Here is a 17905-nt window from a genome sequence, read left to right as displayed (position 1 = left end):
AAATAGGCATAAAATAAAAGGGGAAAAAAATTTGAATTGGTACCGTCGGTGGCCTAACCAGGAATGAAAATGGTTCCAGAGTGAGATAAAAGGAATAAAAATAGGAATGCAATTTGGTAAACGGATCAAGTCTCTTGAGCCCATTATGTTTTTAAAATTGAGAGTGATAAACATACGGAATGTCTTTTATGCTAAGGACCTTTTCCCAAAGGATAGAATTTGGGTTCTCAAGGAGTGACCTCTCCGGCTTTAAGGTCTATCTCAGTCTTTTTCACCAGTGTCGGAAGAAGCATGCATCAAAAGTTGATAGTACTGTCATTCCGACATGGCAGTAGTAAAGTTAGAGCCTGCTGACTGGAGCAGTTCAGTCCCAGAGGGTTCTGATCTCATAAAACTGCAGGCGTTGCCTGAAAGGGAGGTATTGTTGGTAGGTAAGCCACCGTTCTGTGGGCTGGGCGTCAGCCAGCATCTCATATGACAAACAGGCTGCTGCTCCACTCTGTTTGTTTGCCCGGACAGAAATGATTGCACACATTTCAGAGCCAGTGTAAAAACCTGGCCTTTTGCATTGGATGTGATGTATTAACTTGCTCTCAGGAGTGAGATATTCTACATTGCTAGATGCGACGACAATATCCAACTTAAACAAAACAGAAACAAAACCAGTTACAAGCTCAGTTGGCCAAGAGGTTAATTATTACTTTTGTAAAGTGACCATCAGTTTCCCCCCCTCATTGAAATATAATTGCTTTACAATGTTGTGATAGTTTCTGTTGTAGAAAACGTGAACCAGATCTATGTATACATGTATCCCATCCCTTTGGATTCTCCTTCCCCACAGTCTCAATCTAGGCTGAGCTGAGCTCCCTGTGATACACAGCAGCTTCCCACTAGCTATCGGTTTTACGTGTGGTAGTCTATGCATGTTAATTCTATATGTTAATTCTACTCTCCCAATTTATCCCACCCTCTCCTTCCCCTACTGTGTCCACATGTCCTTTCTCTATGTCATCATTTTCAGGGCACCCTTGCCCTGAAAATAGGTTCATCTGTACCATTTTTTCTAGATTCCATATATATGCTTTAATATGCCATATTTGAGCTTCCCTGATGTCTTAGTGGTAAAGAACCGCCTGCCAATGCAGGAGATGCAGGTTGGATTGCTGGGTTGGAAGATCCCTGGAGAAGGAAATGCAACCCACTCCAGTATCCTTGCCTGGGAAATCCCACCGACAGAGGAGCCTGGCAGGCTGTCATCCATGGAGTCGCAAAATAGTCAGATACAACTGAGCGACTAAAATAACATTTGTTTTTCTCTTTCTGACTCCACTTTTTTTTTTTTTTTTTGCAGGGGGTGGTAGAAAGATTTGGGGTGTTGCCAAAGGAAAAAGTGTTACTTCCTTTCACCAGGCCATTGTGGCTTTGTGGGACACATGCTAGCTTAAGCTTCCAGACACTTGAATAGTAACTGTGCTACTTTGGACAGATCATTTAATCTCTCTGAGCTCCTGTTATTCATTTATAAAATGAGGATAACAATACTTCCACTAACTACTTCACAATGTGGTTAACATGATTAAATGAGATATTATATGGAAGCATTTATCAGCTGCAAGGTATGGCCCTGGTGTGATGTCTGTAGGGGTCGTGTTTTCCTTAGAGCAGATGCTGGTGTTGGGGTACTGGGGGAGCAGGGGAGACCCCATACCAGTTCTCTCTCATCAACCCAGGTCAGAGAGGCTGGAAGGAGAAAGAAGTAGGGTCAGTCTTGAGTTGGCAGCTCCCATTTCTCCATTAATATGCACAGAGAAATACTTTTCAGGCTTTTCCCCTCCATGCAGTAAAAGTCCTTTCCTTTAAGTGTTAGAGAAGCTCATTAACTACCCCAGGCTCATCTCCAATTCTGCTACTTGAGCTAGACCTGTGTTGTCCCAGAACAGTAGGCCCTAGAGGTCATTGAACTCTTGCGATGTGGCTGCTCGAAGCTCTGTGGGAATAATAACCACCCCCCAAACTGAAATATCTTGTTAATATTTTTAACATTGATTACATGCTTTAATGTTAATATTCTAGAGATAATCAGTTAAATACAATATATTAAAATACATTTATGTTTCTTTTGACTTTTAAAACTGTGGCTGCTATAAAATTTATAATTCCATGTATGGCTCACTTTGTGCTTCTGTTGGCTAACATTGCTCCAGATGGACAGAGGGGAAGGACAGACCTGAGTCTGATGGCTTTATTTACAGGCCTCTTGTGTTTCTCAGGGTCTGTGTCCCCTGTGTGGGGCTCTCTTTCCTTGTCAGTCCAGTTCTTAGGCAGCTAGTTCTTTCAAGAAGAACATGAAGAAATCAAAGATCAATAGGACGACAATTTCATCATCACATGGTAGAGCAGAGGCACCCTGTATGCATTCATTCATTCATTCATTTAATCTTGCATTTAATTAAAATAGAGAAATTTGATAAGTTCATATTTTGAAAATTTACTCTAATGAATTCTGCAAAAGGAGTGATACTATGACTGGATTTTGTTCTGTCCTGTGTCCAAGTCACTTATTAGAATCTTATCTATAGAAGCGTATTTAGCTGCGTTTCTTATCTCCCTTATGAAAGTCTAGATGCTTTGACATCATGGAATGTGTTTTACATACCTTGCTTTGTAACTAACAGTTACAACAGCTAGTGTTGCTGAATATTACGGGTAAAATAAGTAATATAATGAGTTTGTTACTTTATCTTCCTGACCCCAATGATAATTGGAACCTAAAATGCTGTATAATTAATTTGATGTTGATGATATATTTCCTTTTTTTAAAATGTGCTTAAGATGCATTGAATTGTCTTTGTGCAAAAACATCTTATTTTCAAATTATCCTTTTAGAGAGGATAAACTCTTCCCAGATTGAATTTTTGACTGATGAAGAAACACTTCCTAAAATACAGTCACCACCCACTTTTGTCATCTCAGCAACAAACTAAAAGTCATTACAGGGACAAGCTGACAAACCCTGTATGAAGTAGGAGAAGAACAATAAAAGTAGAACAATCATCTCATTAACCTGGCAGGTCGGGGAATGAAAGCTCAGCAGGCCAATGGAGCAGGTTGGAGTGGGAAACAGTCAAACAACACAGTGAACTCGCAGCAGGCTGCCGGCCCAGCAAACCCGCAGGCTCTGAACAGCCTCCCCCAGCGTCGAAGGGAGGTTTGGGGGAAGGGCTGGGATCAAAGAGAAGCAGGCGACACCGCCAGAGCCATGTCTGCTCTTTGAGCAAAGATAATGGAATCCTCTCTGGGATGAAGAGGCTGAACACACAGAGAGATTTGAAAACATAACAAACCAGAGCTGATTGGATTCCTTTATTCCATACCTCAGGCTTGTCCTCAGTTCCAAAGCTCTCTATATTGACTTACAGGGTTAGAAAAATAAGTCAAAGGGTGTCCCGTTGAGGGTTTTGCAAACTGTGGGTTGCACCTCCTTAGTGTGTGAAACCAGCGTGTGGAGATTTGCCTGTAAAAAATGAAATAGAATGGAATGGAAAGTAGAAGGACTTGCAAGTACTAAGGATAAATATTGCTCTCTGAAATTTTTGTCGTGTGTGCTCATGTGTATTCATGTACATGTATGTGTTTGGTATCAGACATATTTCTTATTGTGGGTCTCAGTCAAACTGCAAAACTCAGCAAAAACTGATTTAGTCTGTCCCATTGCCTTACTGTTGAGGAATACTGAAATCAATTCTAGAAAATGAAGCCTTCAGGGTTAGAGGTTTCACGAAGCTCCCTGACTAATCCTCAGTCAGGGTATTCTTGCATTCCACAAAGGTAGGGAATGTCAGACTCCACCCAGCACCTCAACAAAAGCCGCCAAGTCTTCAGGAAAGAGCTCCAGGATCAGGCATTTCATTCTGATGAGGCTAATGCTCTTTGTCAGAAACTGTGGGCAACCTTCCTTTTAAGCCCCCAATTAAGGAGAAGGAATGAAAAAACAATGATAATAGTATGCCTCAAATGTCAGCGTGCCTCTCGGCCACTCTTCATTAGAGAACCCGCAAACTGTGGACTCTATTTAAGGGAAGTTTGGGATGGTTTGGGGGAAAAATGAAACAGACCCCTTTCTCTTTACTCACAACTTTGCCCTCAGCATACTTATCTCACCTTGATTTATGTCTTGAAATGTTTATCAAATTATAGCCTACAATTTGCTTTAAGATTTAAAAGTTGACAGGGATGAATAAAGGACCAGACAGAGAAAAGAGCAGCCACTAAGACATTCTAGCAGAATGTGAGGATATTCTCCCATCCACTCTAGAAAATCACCAGTGAAAAAGTGACCAGATTGATTTCCAAGTCTCAAGGAATCAGAAATAAAACTCAGCTTCGACTGATGAAGCAAGGGTCCTAACGACAGGCTGTGTTATTTCCGTAAAGCATCCAAGAGAATGAAAGGGGTGAGAACTGGGCGGAAAACCATTCGCTGAAAAGATGTCCTGAGTAAAGTCATGTAACAATAAAAAGGCAGATCTCTTCCCACCCAGGGGCAAAAGAAGGTACTAAAGGTTTTCCAGTGGTGTGGTCACTAAAAACACCATTTAAAGATGAGCAAATTTCTTTATCGCCTCAGAAATCAGAGTAAAGCATCTGAAACCTAAGCTGTAGGAAATCCTGCTGCTCAGATGAACTATCCACTGTGATGCTGAAACAGCCCTATCACTTTCAGAGCAGGAGGCTGCCTGGCTTAACCCTCCCAGGCATTCAGTTCAGTAAAACAGACATTCCCTCAGCTGTATCAGAGACACGCATGTTAGCTGTAATTACGGCCTGCTAATCTGGTGCAGCCTTAGTCAAACAGAATCAGCATGTTATCATTAGGATGGCCACGCAGTCTCTCCCTCTCTCTCAATGGTCTGGGACAGAGAAGACTTTTAAAGAGTTGACTGGCTCTTTCCAGCTCTGCCTCTATTTACTCTTCGAGGAGTTCAGTTTCTCCAAAGGAAGAAATGTGTGCCACCCTCCTGTCTCACAGAGCTGCCGGGAAAAACACAATAAAGGCAGTGTTTAAACATGTCATAACTGGGCACTGAATTGCTGTGCATGAATGTGTCCCATCCCACCCCCTCTTTTCCATCTACCCTGGGAAACTGGCATGGTATGGGGCGCATTCTCTTCTTTTTCTGTGCTTGCTTTTCCCAGGCCTCCTCTCCTTTCGGTTAAGCAAGTCTGAAGCCTTGGGAACATGCTGTCATAGTTTAGAGGCAGAGGAGTACTTAAAGTTAAGTGACTGGTTTCTTTTTTTTTTTTCCATTTATTTCTATTAGTTGGAGGCTAATTACTTTATAATATTGTAGTGGTTTTTGCCATACATTGACATGAGTCAACCATGGATTTACAAGTATTCCCCATCCCGATCCCAAGTGACTGGTTTCTTGAAGAGTCCCTAATTCTTAATCAGAAAAATGAATCTCTAACAGTGGGAATTTCCAGTTAGCGGGAAGCTGGATGAAGAGAATGAAAGCAAAGGGAAGCCGGATATTAGAGATAACTTGAAGAAAGGTCTTGTCAATATTTCCTCCAGATTTTACCATAACAGGCAAGGCTTAGCCTCATTTGTAAGCCCTTCCTCTGCACTTGTCTTTTTCCTTCTTCCCTCCCTACTGTCAACCCTCCTTCCTTCCTTTTTTGAAATACAATGTTTTTTAGAGCAGTTTTGGGTTTACAACAAAACTGAGGGCAAGGTACAGAGATTTCCCATGTCTTCCCTGCCACCACATCTGCATAGCTTCTCTTGTTATCAACATCAGTCAATAGAATGGTAATTTTTTTTTAAACCAAAAATTGGTATTGACACAGAATGATTACCCAAGTCCACAGTTTACCTTAGGATTCATCCTGGGTATTGTATATCTGTAGGTTTGGACAAATGTATAATGACATATGTTAATCATTAAAATGTCATACAGAGTATTTTCACTGCCTAAAACACTCTGTCCTCTGCCTTTTCATCTCTCTCCTACTGTTTCCTCTGGCAACCACTGATCTTATTGCCCCCATTTTTGCTTTTTCAAGAATGTCCTGTAGTTGGAAGAGTGTCCTGTCATTTTACAGTTTTGTGTTTTAAATTTCAGATTGATTGCTTTCACTTAGTAACATGTATTGAAGTTTCCTCCATGTCTTTTCATGGACTGATAGCTCATTTCTTTTTTTAGCACTAAATAATATCCCATTGCTTCTCTGGTAGCTCAGCTGGTAAAGAATCCGCCTGCAATACAGGAGACCCTGGTTTGATTCCTGTGTTGGGAAGATCTTCCAGAGAAGGGATAGGGTACCACTTCAGTACTCATGGGATTCCCTGGGGGCTCAGACAGTAAAGAATCTGCCTGAAATGTGGGAGACCTGGGTTTGATCCCTGGGTTGGGAGGATCCCCTGGAGGAGGGCATGGCAACCCATTCCAGTATTTGTGCCTGGAGAATTCCATGGACAGAGGAGCCTGGCAGGCTACAGTCCATGGGCTTGCAAAGAGTGGAACATGACTGAGCAACTAACCCTTTCACTTTCATTCATGAATGTAGACTGTCTTTTCATTTACTTAGTTCTTTGATTTTGTTTATCAGAGTTTCGTAGTTTTCCTCAGTCATCTTGCACATATTTTGTTAGATTTGTTTTAATACCTAAGTGTTTCATTTTTGGAGGGTACTAGTATAAATGATGTTATGTTTTTAATTGCAAATTCTATTTGTAAATTCTTGGTTTGTAGGAAATCGATTGACTTTTGTGTATTAACCCTGTATCCTGCACCTTCCTCCATTTTTATCAATTATTTATAAACGTCTACCTTGTGGTAGCAGTCTGTACTCCGGAAGCTCAGAGTTTAGTGAGCAAGGGAGATAGATAAATATAAAAGTTAAAAGCATGCATCATCAGTCCAGTATCATTTCATGCATTTTACAATTAGCTACTGACATTCGATCTTCTGGGAAGATGACACAGCAGGAGATGAAATATGTGTTTCTTGTGTTGTATCATCCTGTCTGTGCTTTTCAAGGACTGTTGAACATCCCACACCTTCTAAGTATCCTGTGTATATATATTTTTTAATTAGAGTATAATTGATTTACACTGTTGTGTTCATTTCTGCTGTGCAGTGAAGTGAATCAGCTATACGGACACAGCTCTCCTGTCCCGCTTGGACTTCCCCACCCTATATCACCTACCTAGGTCATCACAGAATACTGAGCTGAGCTCCTTGGGCTATACAGCTGGTTCTCACTCGCTATCTGTTTTATACATGATAGTATATATGTGTCTATCTCCATCTCCCAGTTTGTCCCGCCCTCCCCTTCCCCGCCTGTGTCCATATATCTGTTCTCTATGTCTCCATATCTATTCGTGTCCTACAAGTAGGTTCATCTGTACCACTTTTTTCTAGGTTTCACATATAGTCATTATTTATATCCACACATATATATCCACATATATGTGATATTTGTTTTTCTCTTTCTGAACCTTCTTATTCTGGTAAGTTTCTAAAAATTACATACTTGAATTCATTTACATTAAAAACTTTAACTTTGTTCTACTTTTGATGGTCACTTTTTCATTGTTTCTTTACATCCTAAGTTTTTAAGAGAACTTTAAAAACCAAACTGAAAGAACTTCATGATGAGCTAGGAATTTAAAGCTTTTTAATTAAAACAGAAAAGGTATTTTAGAAGAGACTCATGCACACTTTTCGTATATTTTTTTCCTTAAAAAAAAAAAAACTTTTTGTCACATTCTTTCCTTAAAAATAAATTTGCCTCTTGAAGATAAATAAAAAACCAAACAAAAAGCTATCCACCCCCCCACAAAAACCCCAAATGTGGATATGTCCTTCTAACTGGACCTTGGTGGTCCAGGGAGACTTTTTGGAGAGGTATGATGTGAGTCTTATAGTCTTATATTAGCCTCAGCCTTGGAATTTTTTTATGGCTGAGTTTTGTTTGTTGTGCAGTGCCAAGATAATTTTGATTCACAGAGATAAATGGTTGCAAGTAGTGACAGTTTTAAAATGTTATCTCAGGATGCTCTTTTATAAAAAGACATGGAAGAGAAGGTCGACACAAAAATGAGATTCTGGCTTGAGTGACTCTGAGGATGACAGCGCCAACACCCAAAACTGAATACATGCTAGAGGGTAATTTCCAGGAAAAGTGCAGCTTCTGACATTTTGTGTTTAAGATATTTCACATCAGAAGATAGGAAGCATCCTATAACCATAGAAATAATTGGTTTGTTGAAAATCAAACATGAATATATATATGTTTTAAAGTTGCAAAGCCTCATTTTCCTCTGACATCTTGTGGCCTGCTTTTGATAAAATTTTAATGGTTTGTGTACGAAACTCTTCACTTCTGGAAGTTCATGCAGCTGCTCAGCTTGTTGTTCAGAATTCTGCTGCTTCATCATCTCAGATGAATCTAGACCAATGTCATTTTACATTTAGCCAAGTGAGAACGGTTCACAGAGGCTCTTGTGTCCTTTCTGAATGTTACAAATGTCTAAGCTAGGTCATGCCACTACTCATCTCCCTTAGTCAAAGCTGAATTAAAATGTGTTTTTTTAATGAATGGCTTGCTATAGAGAAAACTGTTCTTGATGTTTCCCAGCAGTAGGACACCATCACTATTCATTACTCATTTAAATCCAGTGGAATTAGAGGCTAGGTCCTTCTGCTATTTTTAAGGTGAATGATGTTATTACTTTGCTAGGGCTGCTATAACAAAGTACCTAGGACTCAGCGTCAACTCTCAGTTACTCAGTCACGTCCGACTCTGCAATGCTATTGGCTACAGCCCGCCAGGCTCCTCTGTCCACGGGATTTCCCAGGCAAGAAGTTTGGAGTGGGTTGCCATTTCCTTCTCCAGGGGATCTTCTTGATCCAGGGATTAGGTGGCTTAAATAGTAGATGTTTATTTCTCATAGCCTGGAGATTGGAAGTCCAAGATTAAGATCAAGGTCAAGATCAAGTTGTCTTGGACCAAGTTGATGGTTTGGTTTCCTCTCGGGCCCTTTTCCTTGGCTTGCAGATAGAGAGAGGGCCACCCTCTCCCTGCCTCTTATCATGGTCTTTTCTCTGCGTGAACCTCCTTGATATCTGTGTGTGTTAAAATTTCCTGTTATTATGAAGACACTAGTCAGATTGGGTTAGGGCCCTCCTTAAATGGCCTTTTTAAAAATTAAGTGTTACTTTAAATATTTTATTTCCAAATATAGTCACATTCTGAGACACAGGTTGGAGGTTAGGACTTCAATACATGAACTTTGGCGGGGGGGTCACAGTTCAGCCCATGTTATGAGTAAATATTTTGCCTTGAGTATTGTAAAAATGACAGTAGATTTTAGGTTTTCTGTATAGCTTCACAGCTTCTTCATTTTGTTTGCATTTTCATTTAAGACAGGAAAGATTTTATCCAAACCCATCAGAGAAAAAAATGGATAGCTTGGGTCTGTAACAAAGTATCATTTTTAAAAAGCAATAATTGTATATGAGGATATACACTGCTACATGCAAATTAAATGATTGGACCACAGCTTTTCCATGTTTAAAATAGAATAAACTTCCCTGTAAAAGCAATACCTGTGTGACGTTTTTAACTTGAGTATTTCTCTCCTTTTTCTTCTACCTCTCTTTCAACAGAATCCACATCAATGTCCACATAACCCTTCTCAAGGGCAGCCGTGTCCACACGGGCCTCAGAAAACTCTCCTTCCTGCATGCCCTCACCCTTGTGCCAGTGAACAAAGGCACACTTGGCAGGCATCAGGTCAAACCTGTGATCTAAGCGAGCTCAGGCCTCAGCGATGGCTGTGGTGTTGCTCAGCATGCACACAGCTGACTGTCCTTTGGCCAGGAGTCTGCCAGGTATCACAGTGGGAGGCTAGTAGCTAATGTCAACTCTGAAGCCAGTGGGGCACCATTCCATGAACTGGATGGTACCCTTGGTCTTGATGATGACAGTGGCAGTACTGACATCTTTGGGAACCAAATCGCCATGGTACAATAGGCAGTGGGCCATGCATTTACCATGGTGAAGGTCACATTTCACCATCTAGTTAGCTGACTCAAAGCAAGCACTGGTGACCTCTGCCTTTCATGGTAGGCTTTCTCAGCAGAGATGACAGGGGCATATGTGGCCAGGGGAAGTGGATGCAGGGATAGGGCACCAGGTTGGTCTGGAATTCTGTCAGATCAACATTCAGGGTTCTAGGACTTCCCTGGTGGTCCAGTGGTTAAGACTCAATACTTCCATGGCAGTGGGCATAGGTTCCATCCCTGATCAGGGAATTAAGATCTTGCAGTGCAGAAGTGGCCAAAATAAATAAATAAAAACAAAGAAAAATGCACCAAACATTCAGGGTTCCATCAAACCTTAGGGAAGCAGTTATGGAGGACAAACCTTGATGTTTAGGTTAGTAAATGTTGGTTACTCAATATCAAGGTTTCTAAGACAGATGTCATAGGTGCCCTCATTGTCTACCATGAAAGCACAGCCAGAGTGCTCCAGGAGGCGTGGGTGGTGATGATGGAGTTGTAGGGCTCAACTACAGCTATGGAAACCTGGGGTGACTGAGTAAATGGAGGACTCCAGCTTGGACTCCTTGGCATAATCAACAGATATTCCACCAGCACGGCAGTGAGCCTAGAACCAGTTCTCTCGGTGGAGAACTGCGGAGCCTTGAAGACCTGTGACTGGTCAGTCAGTTTCTGAGTTTCGTGCATGATGAGGTTAGGGATCTGCTTGCTGGTCAGTTCAGTTCAGTCACTTAGTTGTGTCTGACTCTTTGCGACCCCATGGACTGCAGCACGTTAGGCTTCCCTGTCCGACACCAACTCCTGGAACTTGCTCAAACTCATATCCATTGAGTCGGTGATGCCATCCAACCATCTCATCCTCTGTCGTCCCCTTCTCCTCCTGTCCTCAATCTTTCCCAGCATCAGGGTTTTTTCCAATGAGTCAGTTCTTCGCATGGGGTGGCCAGAGTATTGGAGCTTCAGCTTCAGCATCAGCCCTTCCAATGAATATTCAGGACTGATCTCCTTTAGGATGGACTGTTTGGATCTACTTGCAGTCCCAGGGACTCTTAAGAGTCTTCTCCAACACCGCAGTTCGAAAGCATCAGTTCTTCTGTGCTCAGTTTTCTTCATGGTCGAACTGTCACCTGGCCAGTGGTGTACTAAAATAATGTTGGGCATGGTTACTGACAACACTTTCCTTGTCTGTGATGAGCTGCTCAAGGTGGAAGAGCTGGCGGTACGTGCCTATGCAAACTTCATCAATGACTGTGAGTTCCAGGTCTGCAAAACTGCCCTAGGCACATGCCTCCCAGCACTTGTCTCTGTGAAGAAAATGTTGAAGGAGTCGTCTCTTGCCCCAGTGGTCTTGTCACTTGGCATCTGGCCATTGGACCGGGTGCCATCTTCCAGGCAGTAGAGCTCCCAGCCAGCAATGCTGATCTGGACACCATCCTGGCCAGCATGGATGGAGATGCACTGATACAGAGCTGCTATTTTATGGCTGCCCAGGGATGGCAGAGAGGAGAAAGCAAGGTTGTTGCTTCTTACAGAGCAACTCATAGGCAGTCGATATAAGAGAACTGGCTTTATTTGTATTCTTGAAGGGACTCAGACCCACGCCTTCCCTCCTCCACTGGAAAAAGGGAGGGAAATCGTCTCTTCTGGAACATGTCATACATACTGCAGTATTACTCAGTCTTTTTACTGACCCAAAATGTAGACACATAAGAGGGATATTACATAGCCACAACAAATGAATGGCTTGCTAAGAGCTCGAGTTGTGAAATCTCTTACTTAAAAGCTGTATGACTTTGTCAAAATTAAGGATATTGTTTAAGCCGCTTTAAAACAGAGATGTCTATGATACCATGACTCGAGAAGAGAAAAGCGTATTTTTCTCTCCTGTATCAGCTCACAGTGAGGTAATACACAGAGTGGGATGGGCAGATCAGTCTGTCCTTAAAAGATGGCTTCCATCTCTGGGTCCATCATGGCTGTTGCGGCTCTTGCCATCACACCTTCCTCTCAGCCATTGGGAACAGAAAAAGGAGAAAGAAAAGCTCATCTGTAATTCTTTTAATGTCTAGGCTTGGCATATAAGTTCACATATATCCCATTGGTAAACAAGTCACATATACTCATTTAGTTGCAAAGATGGTGGAAAAATGTAACCTCTTAATTATGTGGCCATGGGTGCAGCTAAAATGTGGGGTTTTGTTAATAAAGGAATAGAAGAATAATGAGTATTGTTTTATGTCTTGGGTCCTGCAAAAGTGGAGCCTAAGCCAGGACTTGGATATAACAAATTCAAGTGCCTTTACCTGAGGACTGAAGCTATAAATCCCAGGAAACAGAGTGAGGAAGTGAGAAGAGTAAGACAAGAAAAAGAGAGTCAGTAAAGGGTATGCTACCCAGATAGAAATCACTGTGGTAAAATGAGACTCCTTTACTCTGAGGATTATCTGTAGAACCGCATAGAATGTGGCTCAGCAGTCCATGGGGTCACAAAGAGGCAAATATGACTTAGTGACTGAACAATAACTGAATTGTTCAGTTAAGGGTGGGGAGGCTGGGGCATTTATCCACTGACTTCAATCCCTTATCATTTATTAACTCTCCTGTACTTCCAGGCTATAACCCTGCTTAGACGGTATAAGACTGAAGCCAGAGCGTTGCAATATTCATGCAACCATTCACAGTAGTGGTACAAATGTCAAATGGGCCAAAGGGACCTGGCCCAGGGCATCTTTGGTGTCTGCTCCTAAATAGAAGTAAACCTCTTGAGTGAAAGTTGCTCAGTTGTGTCCGACTTTTTGCAACTCCATGGACTGTAGCCAGCCAGGCTCCTCTGTCTATGGGGATTCTCCAGGCAAGAATACTGGAGTGGGTTGTCATGCCCTTCTCCAAGGGATCTTCCCAACCCAGGGATAGAACTCAGGTCTCCTGCATTGCAGGTGGATTCTTTACCATCTGAGCCACCAGGGAAACCTCTTGACCTTTGTCCTAAATATGTCAGTGATGGATAACTGGGAAAGAAGAGAGAAACAAAGCTCTCTGAGGTTATTTAAGGAGGAAAAAATGTGGTTTGATCTCTTAGAAATAAGGAAATGACAGCAAAAACCTAGATGGCTGGGGAGGAGATTTTGTGCTGGGAAATTGTGGGAGCTAACTAAGGTACTAGTATTAGTTATTTGGTGCTAGTCCTGGAGGACCTTGAGTATCATTCTGGAAAGTTTAAATTGGATATTATAGACAAGTATATAGATTTTGAATTTCTAAAAATAAATGCTTCTGTAACATGTGGGTTTGTTGGGAGAGCCTAGAGGCAGAAGACTAGTTTTGAGATGGTTACGGTGATCTAAGCATGAGATGATGAAAGCTGAAACCAAGGTGTGGCTGGTATGGAGAACCAGGAAGAAAGTTTTCAATTTAAAAAAGAAAAGATAGAGAAGGATACAATGGGGAAGGGTAACAGGGTCAAAGAAGGTAAAAGCAAGAAAATGGAATGACACAGGGGAGATGAGGGATGGAGATTGGTGTGGGGGACAATGACTGCATTGTTTCCATGAAGCTTACTTTAAAATGTGAAGAATTAAAATGTAAAGAAATTAAGTAATATGAAATTTTCTAACCAGAAAACACCCCTGGACAATCACAGGAAAGTGGAGGAGTATGGTGGCAAATCAGATCATCATGGAGTGTTGACAGGTATCAGGAAGTTACCAAAGTTACATTTTGACATTTTACACCAGGTAGACTTTAGAGTTGGTCATTAACTCTTCATTTTTTTTTCAAATCTCCTTACTTGGTCCAAATCTTTCTAGTTCAGAATAAGTATAGGACTTAAATACAGAAAATTATAAGTAGTATTTTAATCTAAATTATTCAGATGTAATTACTTCCTGAAAATACGATATACACAAAATATTTATGCTACTATTTGGTTTTCAAAGCACCTAAAGGAGGAAAGGTTATCACTATTAAATGATCGAAACACTTTCTATTTCTTACCAAAGAAAATAAAAGCCTTATTACAGTTTAACACGTTATTGACTAGGGATTTTTGCAGAAGCTAATGCCTATGGTGTTAATACATCTCTGATCAATAATGTGTTAAAATACTGAAAACAATACATTTTAGGCCAAACTGCATGTGACCAATTGCTCCATTTAACCATTTTGGGACAAAACCTTTAAAAAAATACTTTAACGGTTACAGATGAGTTGCAAGAAAATTACAAAAATTTCTTGAGTACCTTTAATCCAGATCTGCTATTTGCCACATTTACCTTATCACTCAGAGTCCCTTGGATGGTAAGGAGATCAAACCAGTCAATCCTACAGGAAATAAGTCCTGAATATTCATTGGAAGGACTGATGTTGAAGCTGAAACTCCAATACTTTGGCCACTTGATGTGAAGAACTGACTCATTGGAAAAAACTCTGATGCTGGGAAAGATTGAAGGCAGGAAGAAAAGGAGACAACAGAGGATGAGATGGTTGGATGGCATCACCAACTTGATGGACATGAGTTTGAGCAAGCTCCAGGAGTTGATGATGGATAGGAAAGCCTGTCATGCTGCCGTTCATGGGGTCACAAAGAGCTGGACATGACTGAGCAACATTTATAATATATATTGAGTGAGTGAAGTCACTCAGTCATGTCCGACTCTTTGCGACCCCATGGACTGTAGCCCACCAGGCTCCTCCATCCATGGGATTTTCCAGGCAAGAATACTGGAGTGGGGTGCCATTGCCTTCTCCAGGAGATCTTCCAGACCCAGGGATTGAATCCCGGTCTCCCGCATTGTAGGTAGATGCTTCACTGTCTTAGCCACCAGGGAAATCCCGCATAATATATATTATTGTTAATTTTCTCCTAAATTATATAAAAGTTAGTTATAGATATCATATCCTTTTATTTCTAAATACTTCAATATGTATTTCTTAATAAGGACATTTCCTCACATAACCACAGTTCAATGATCACATTTAGGAAGTTTAGTGCTATGATATAATACACTGTCAATATTCAAATTCTGCCAATTATTCAATAATGTTCTTTAAAGCATCCTCCCTTGCTTTCAATATCCAGTACAGGGTCACATGTTGCATTTAGTTGTTATATCTCTTTTAGTCTCCGTATTACTTATCTATTACTGCATATGACTTACTCCAAAATTTAAACTTAAAATAATAAATATCAACTGTATATTAATCTTATATCTTGCAACTTTACTGACTTCACTTATTAGTTCTAATAGATTTTTTGGTGGAGACTTTAGCGTTTTCTACATATAGTATCAAGTCATCTACAAATGAATTGTAGGTCCTGGTGGCTCAGAAGGTAAGGAATATGCCTGCAATGCAGAAGACTTGGGTTCTATCCCTGGGTGGGGAAGATGCCCCAGAAAAAGAAATGGCAATCCACTCCAGTATTCTTGCCTGGGAAATTCCATGGACAGAGGAACCTGGCAGGCTATAATCTGTGGGGTCACAAAGAGCCGGACACAACTGAGAGACTCACTCTTTCACTTTCATCTGCAGCTAGGGACAGTTATACTTCTTCTTTTCCAATTTGGATGCTTTTATTTATTTTTCTGGCCTGATTGATGTGGCTAGGACTTTCAATACTATGTTAAATGGAAGTGTCAAAACTGGGCATCCTTGTTTTGTCCTTGATTTTAGAGGAAAAGCTTTCAACTTTTCATCATCGCATGTGGTGTTAGCTGTAGGTTTTTCATATATGGCCTTTATTATGTTGAGATATGTTCCCTCAATAGGACTTTCGATGAGAGTTTATGTCATAAATGGATGTTGAATTTTGCCAAATGCCTTTTCTGCATCTTTTGAAATGATTATGGCTCAGAGTCAGAGAGTAAAGAATCTTCCTGCAGTGTAGGAAACTCAGGTTCGATCCTGGGTCAGGAAGATCCCCTGGAGAAGGGAACAGCTACCCACTTCAGTATTCTTGCATGGAGAATTCCGTGGACAGAGAAGCCTGGTGGGCTACAGTTCATGGGGTCACAAAGAGTTGGACATGACTGAGTGACTAACACCCTCACTTTTCACTTTGAGATGATTATGATTTTTATCCACCCTTTTGTTAATATGGTGTGTCCCGTTGGTTAATTTGCAGATATTACATCCCTAGAATAAATCCCACTTGATCAAGGAGTGTGATCATTTTTATATATTGTTGAATTCAGTTTGCTGATATTTTGCTGATTATTTTTGCATTTATATTCCCCAGAGATGTCGGCCTATGATTTTCTTTCAAGTAGTATCTTTGTCTGGTTTTGGTATCAGGGTAATATGACATCAAAGAATAAATTTGGGAGTGTTCCCTCCTCTTCAATTTTTTGCAATACTTTGAGAAGGATAGACATTAGTTCTTCTTTATATGTTTGATAGAATTGCCCTGTGAAGCTGTCCAGTCTTGTACTTTTGTTTGCTTGGAGTTTTTTGATTACAAATTCTTTTTTTTTTTACCAAACTGTGAGGCACATGGGATCTTAGTTCCCTGACCAGGGATTGAACCTTATCTCCTGCATTTCAAGGTAGATTCTTAACCATTGTACCACCAGAGAAGTCCCCAAAAGCATTTAGTTTTTAGCCAATAAACACTGCACTAGTTCAGAGTTTCCTAAATTGTTTTGGCTCATGGTACCATTAGTGTCTCAATAATTTTTTCCTATAAACTTCCTGGGCCAAAAGAAATACCTAACAGTTTCAATTGTTTTTAGGTTTAAACTCCTTAGTAAGTTTAAGTGTTCAGTTTTAATAACCAAGTAGCCGTTTATAAAGCATGAAAGTGAAAGTGAAAGTCGCTCAGTCACTCTTTGCGACCTCATGGACTGGGGCCTGCCAGGCTCCTCTGTCCATGGGATTCTCCAGGCGAGAATACTGAAGTGGGTAGCCGTTCCCTTCTCCAGGGGATCTTCCCAACCCAGGGATTGAACGCAGGTCTCCCGCGTTGCAGGCGGATTCTTTACTATCTGAGCCACCAGAAAAACCCTTTATAAAGCATTATATATGTATACTTGAATAAAAAGTGTTTAGTTTCATTTTGAATAGACAGTTACTAACAGGATGTGTGTACCTACTGGGCACAGTCCAACTTCACTAACCTTGGACTGTCTGGACATTGCACTCTCATTTCCTGTTACCCATTGATTTTCATGTGGTCCTTGCTTTTTATTGCAGCAATCATGGAAAGCCCAGCTTTAAGAAATGTAGCATGATCTAATGAGAATGTGAGTCACTTCAAGGGCAGTAGTATCTGACAGATGCTGCTATGCCGTCCTTGAAAATTTAAAATATCTTGTTGGGTCTCCTAGACTACCTCGGGTCATAGTTTGGGAACTCCAGTACCAGCTGGTGGAAGATTAAAAGAGAAATAAGGAGACCAATTATACTACTGCATGTAGAAACGTGGTCAAGTAGGTATTCCATAAGGTAGAGTATCACAATCAAGTTGTAGTGGGCATTTTTTTTTTTTTTTTTTTTTGTCTATTTGATTTTGGTATTTGAAGCCCTGATTTGTGGTTGTGTTTTTGCTGGACTGGTTCTGTGGTGTGATTTTGGCTGTGGTTTCAGCCTCCCACTGCCTTTTTTTCTCATTCTGAACACAGTTCTCTAGTCTTCCTGAGAATGTGCAAAACCTCATATTCTTCCAATAAATTTCTTTCTCTGTTTGTCAGCCCAACTACTGAAAGTTGGGACAAATAAAAAGGAATGTGATCCAAGATTTCCTGGAAGAGAGGCAAGATTATAGAGGGTGTATTGGACTGATGTCACCAGGCAGAAGGCACATCTCACTACTTCCTCTCCTTGCTTTCTGATGA

At 40.9% G+C, this 17905-nt stretch overlaps 1 pseudogene; it reads right to left on the bottom strand.

Annotated features, from left to right (window-relative positions):
* Window positions 1–9633: 9633 nt before the first annotated feature.
* On the bottom strand, window positions 9634–11618 carry LOC110145178 (tubulin alpha-1A chain-like; annotated as a pseudogene).
* Window positions 11619–17905: the final 6287 nt, after the last annotated feature.

The sequence above is a fragment of the Odocoileus virginianus genome, chromosome 25 (genome assembly GCF_023699985.2).
Source record: "Odocoileus virginianus isolate 20LAN1187 ecotype Illinois chromosome 25, Ovbor_1.2, whole genome shotgun sequence".
Lineage (NCBI taxonomy): Eukaryota > Metazoa > Chordata > Mammalia > Artiodactyla > Cervidae > Odocoileus > Odocoileus virginianus.
This window is presented reverse-complemented; position numbering and strand designations above follow the sequence as displayed.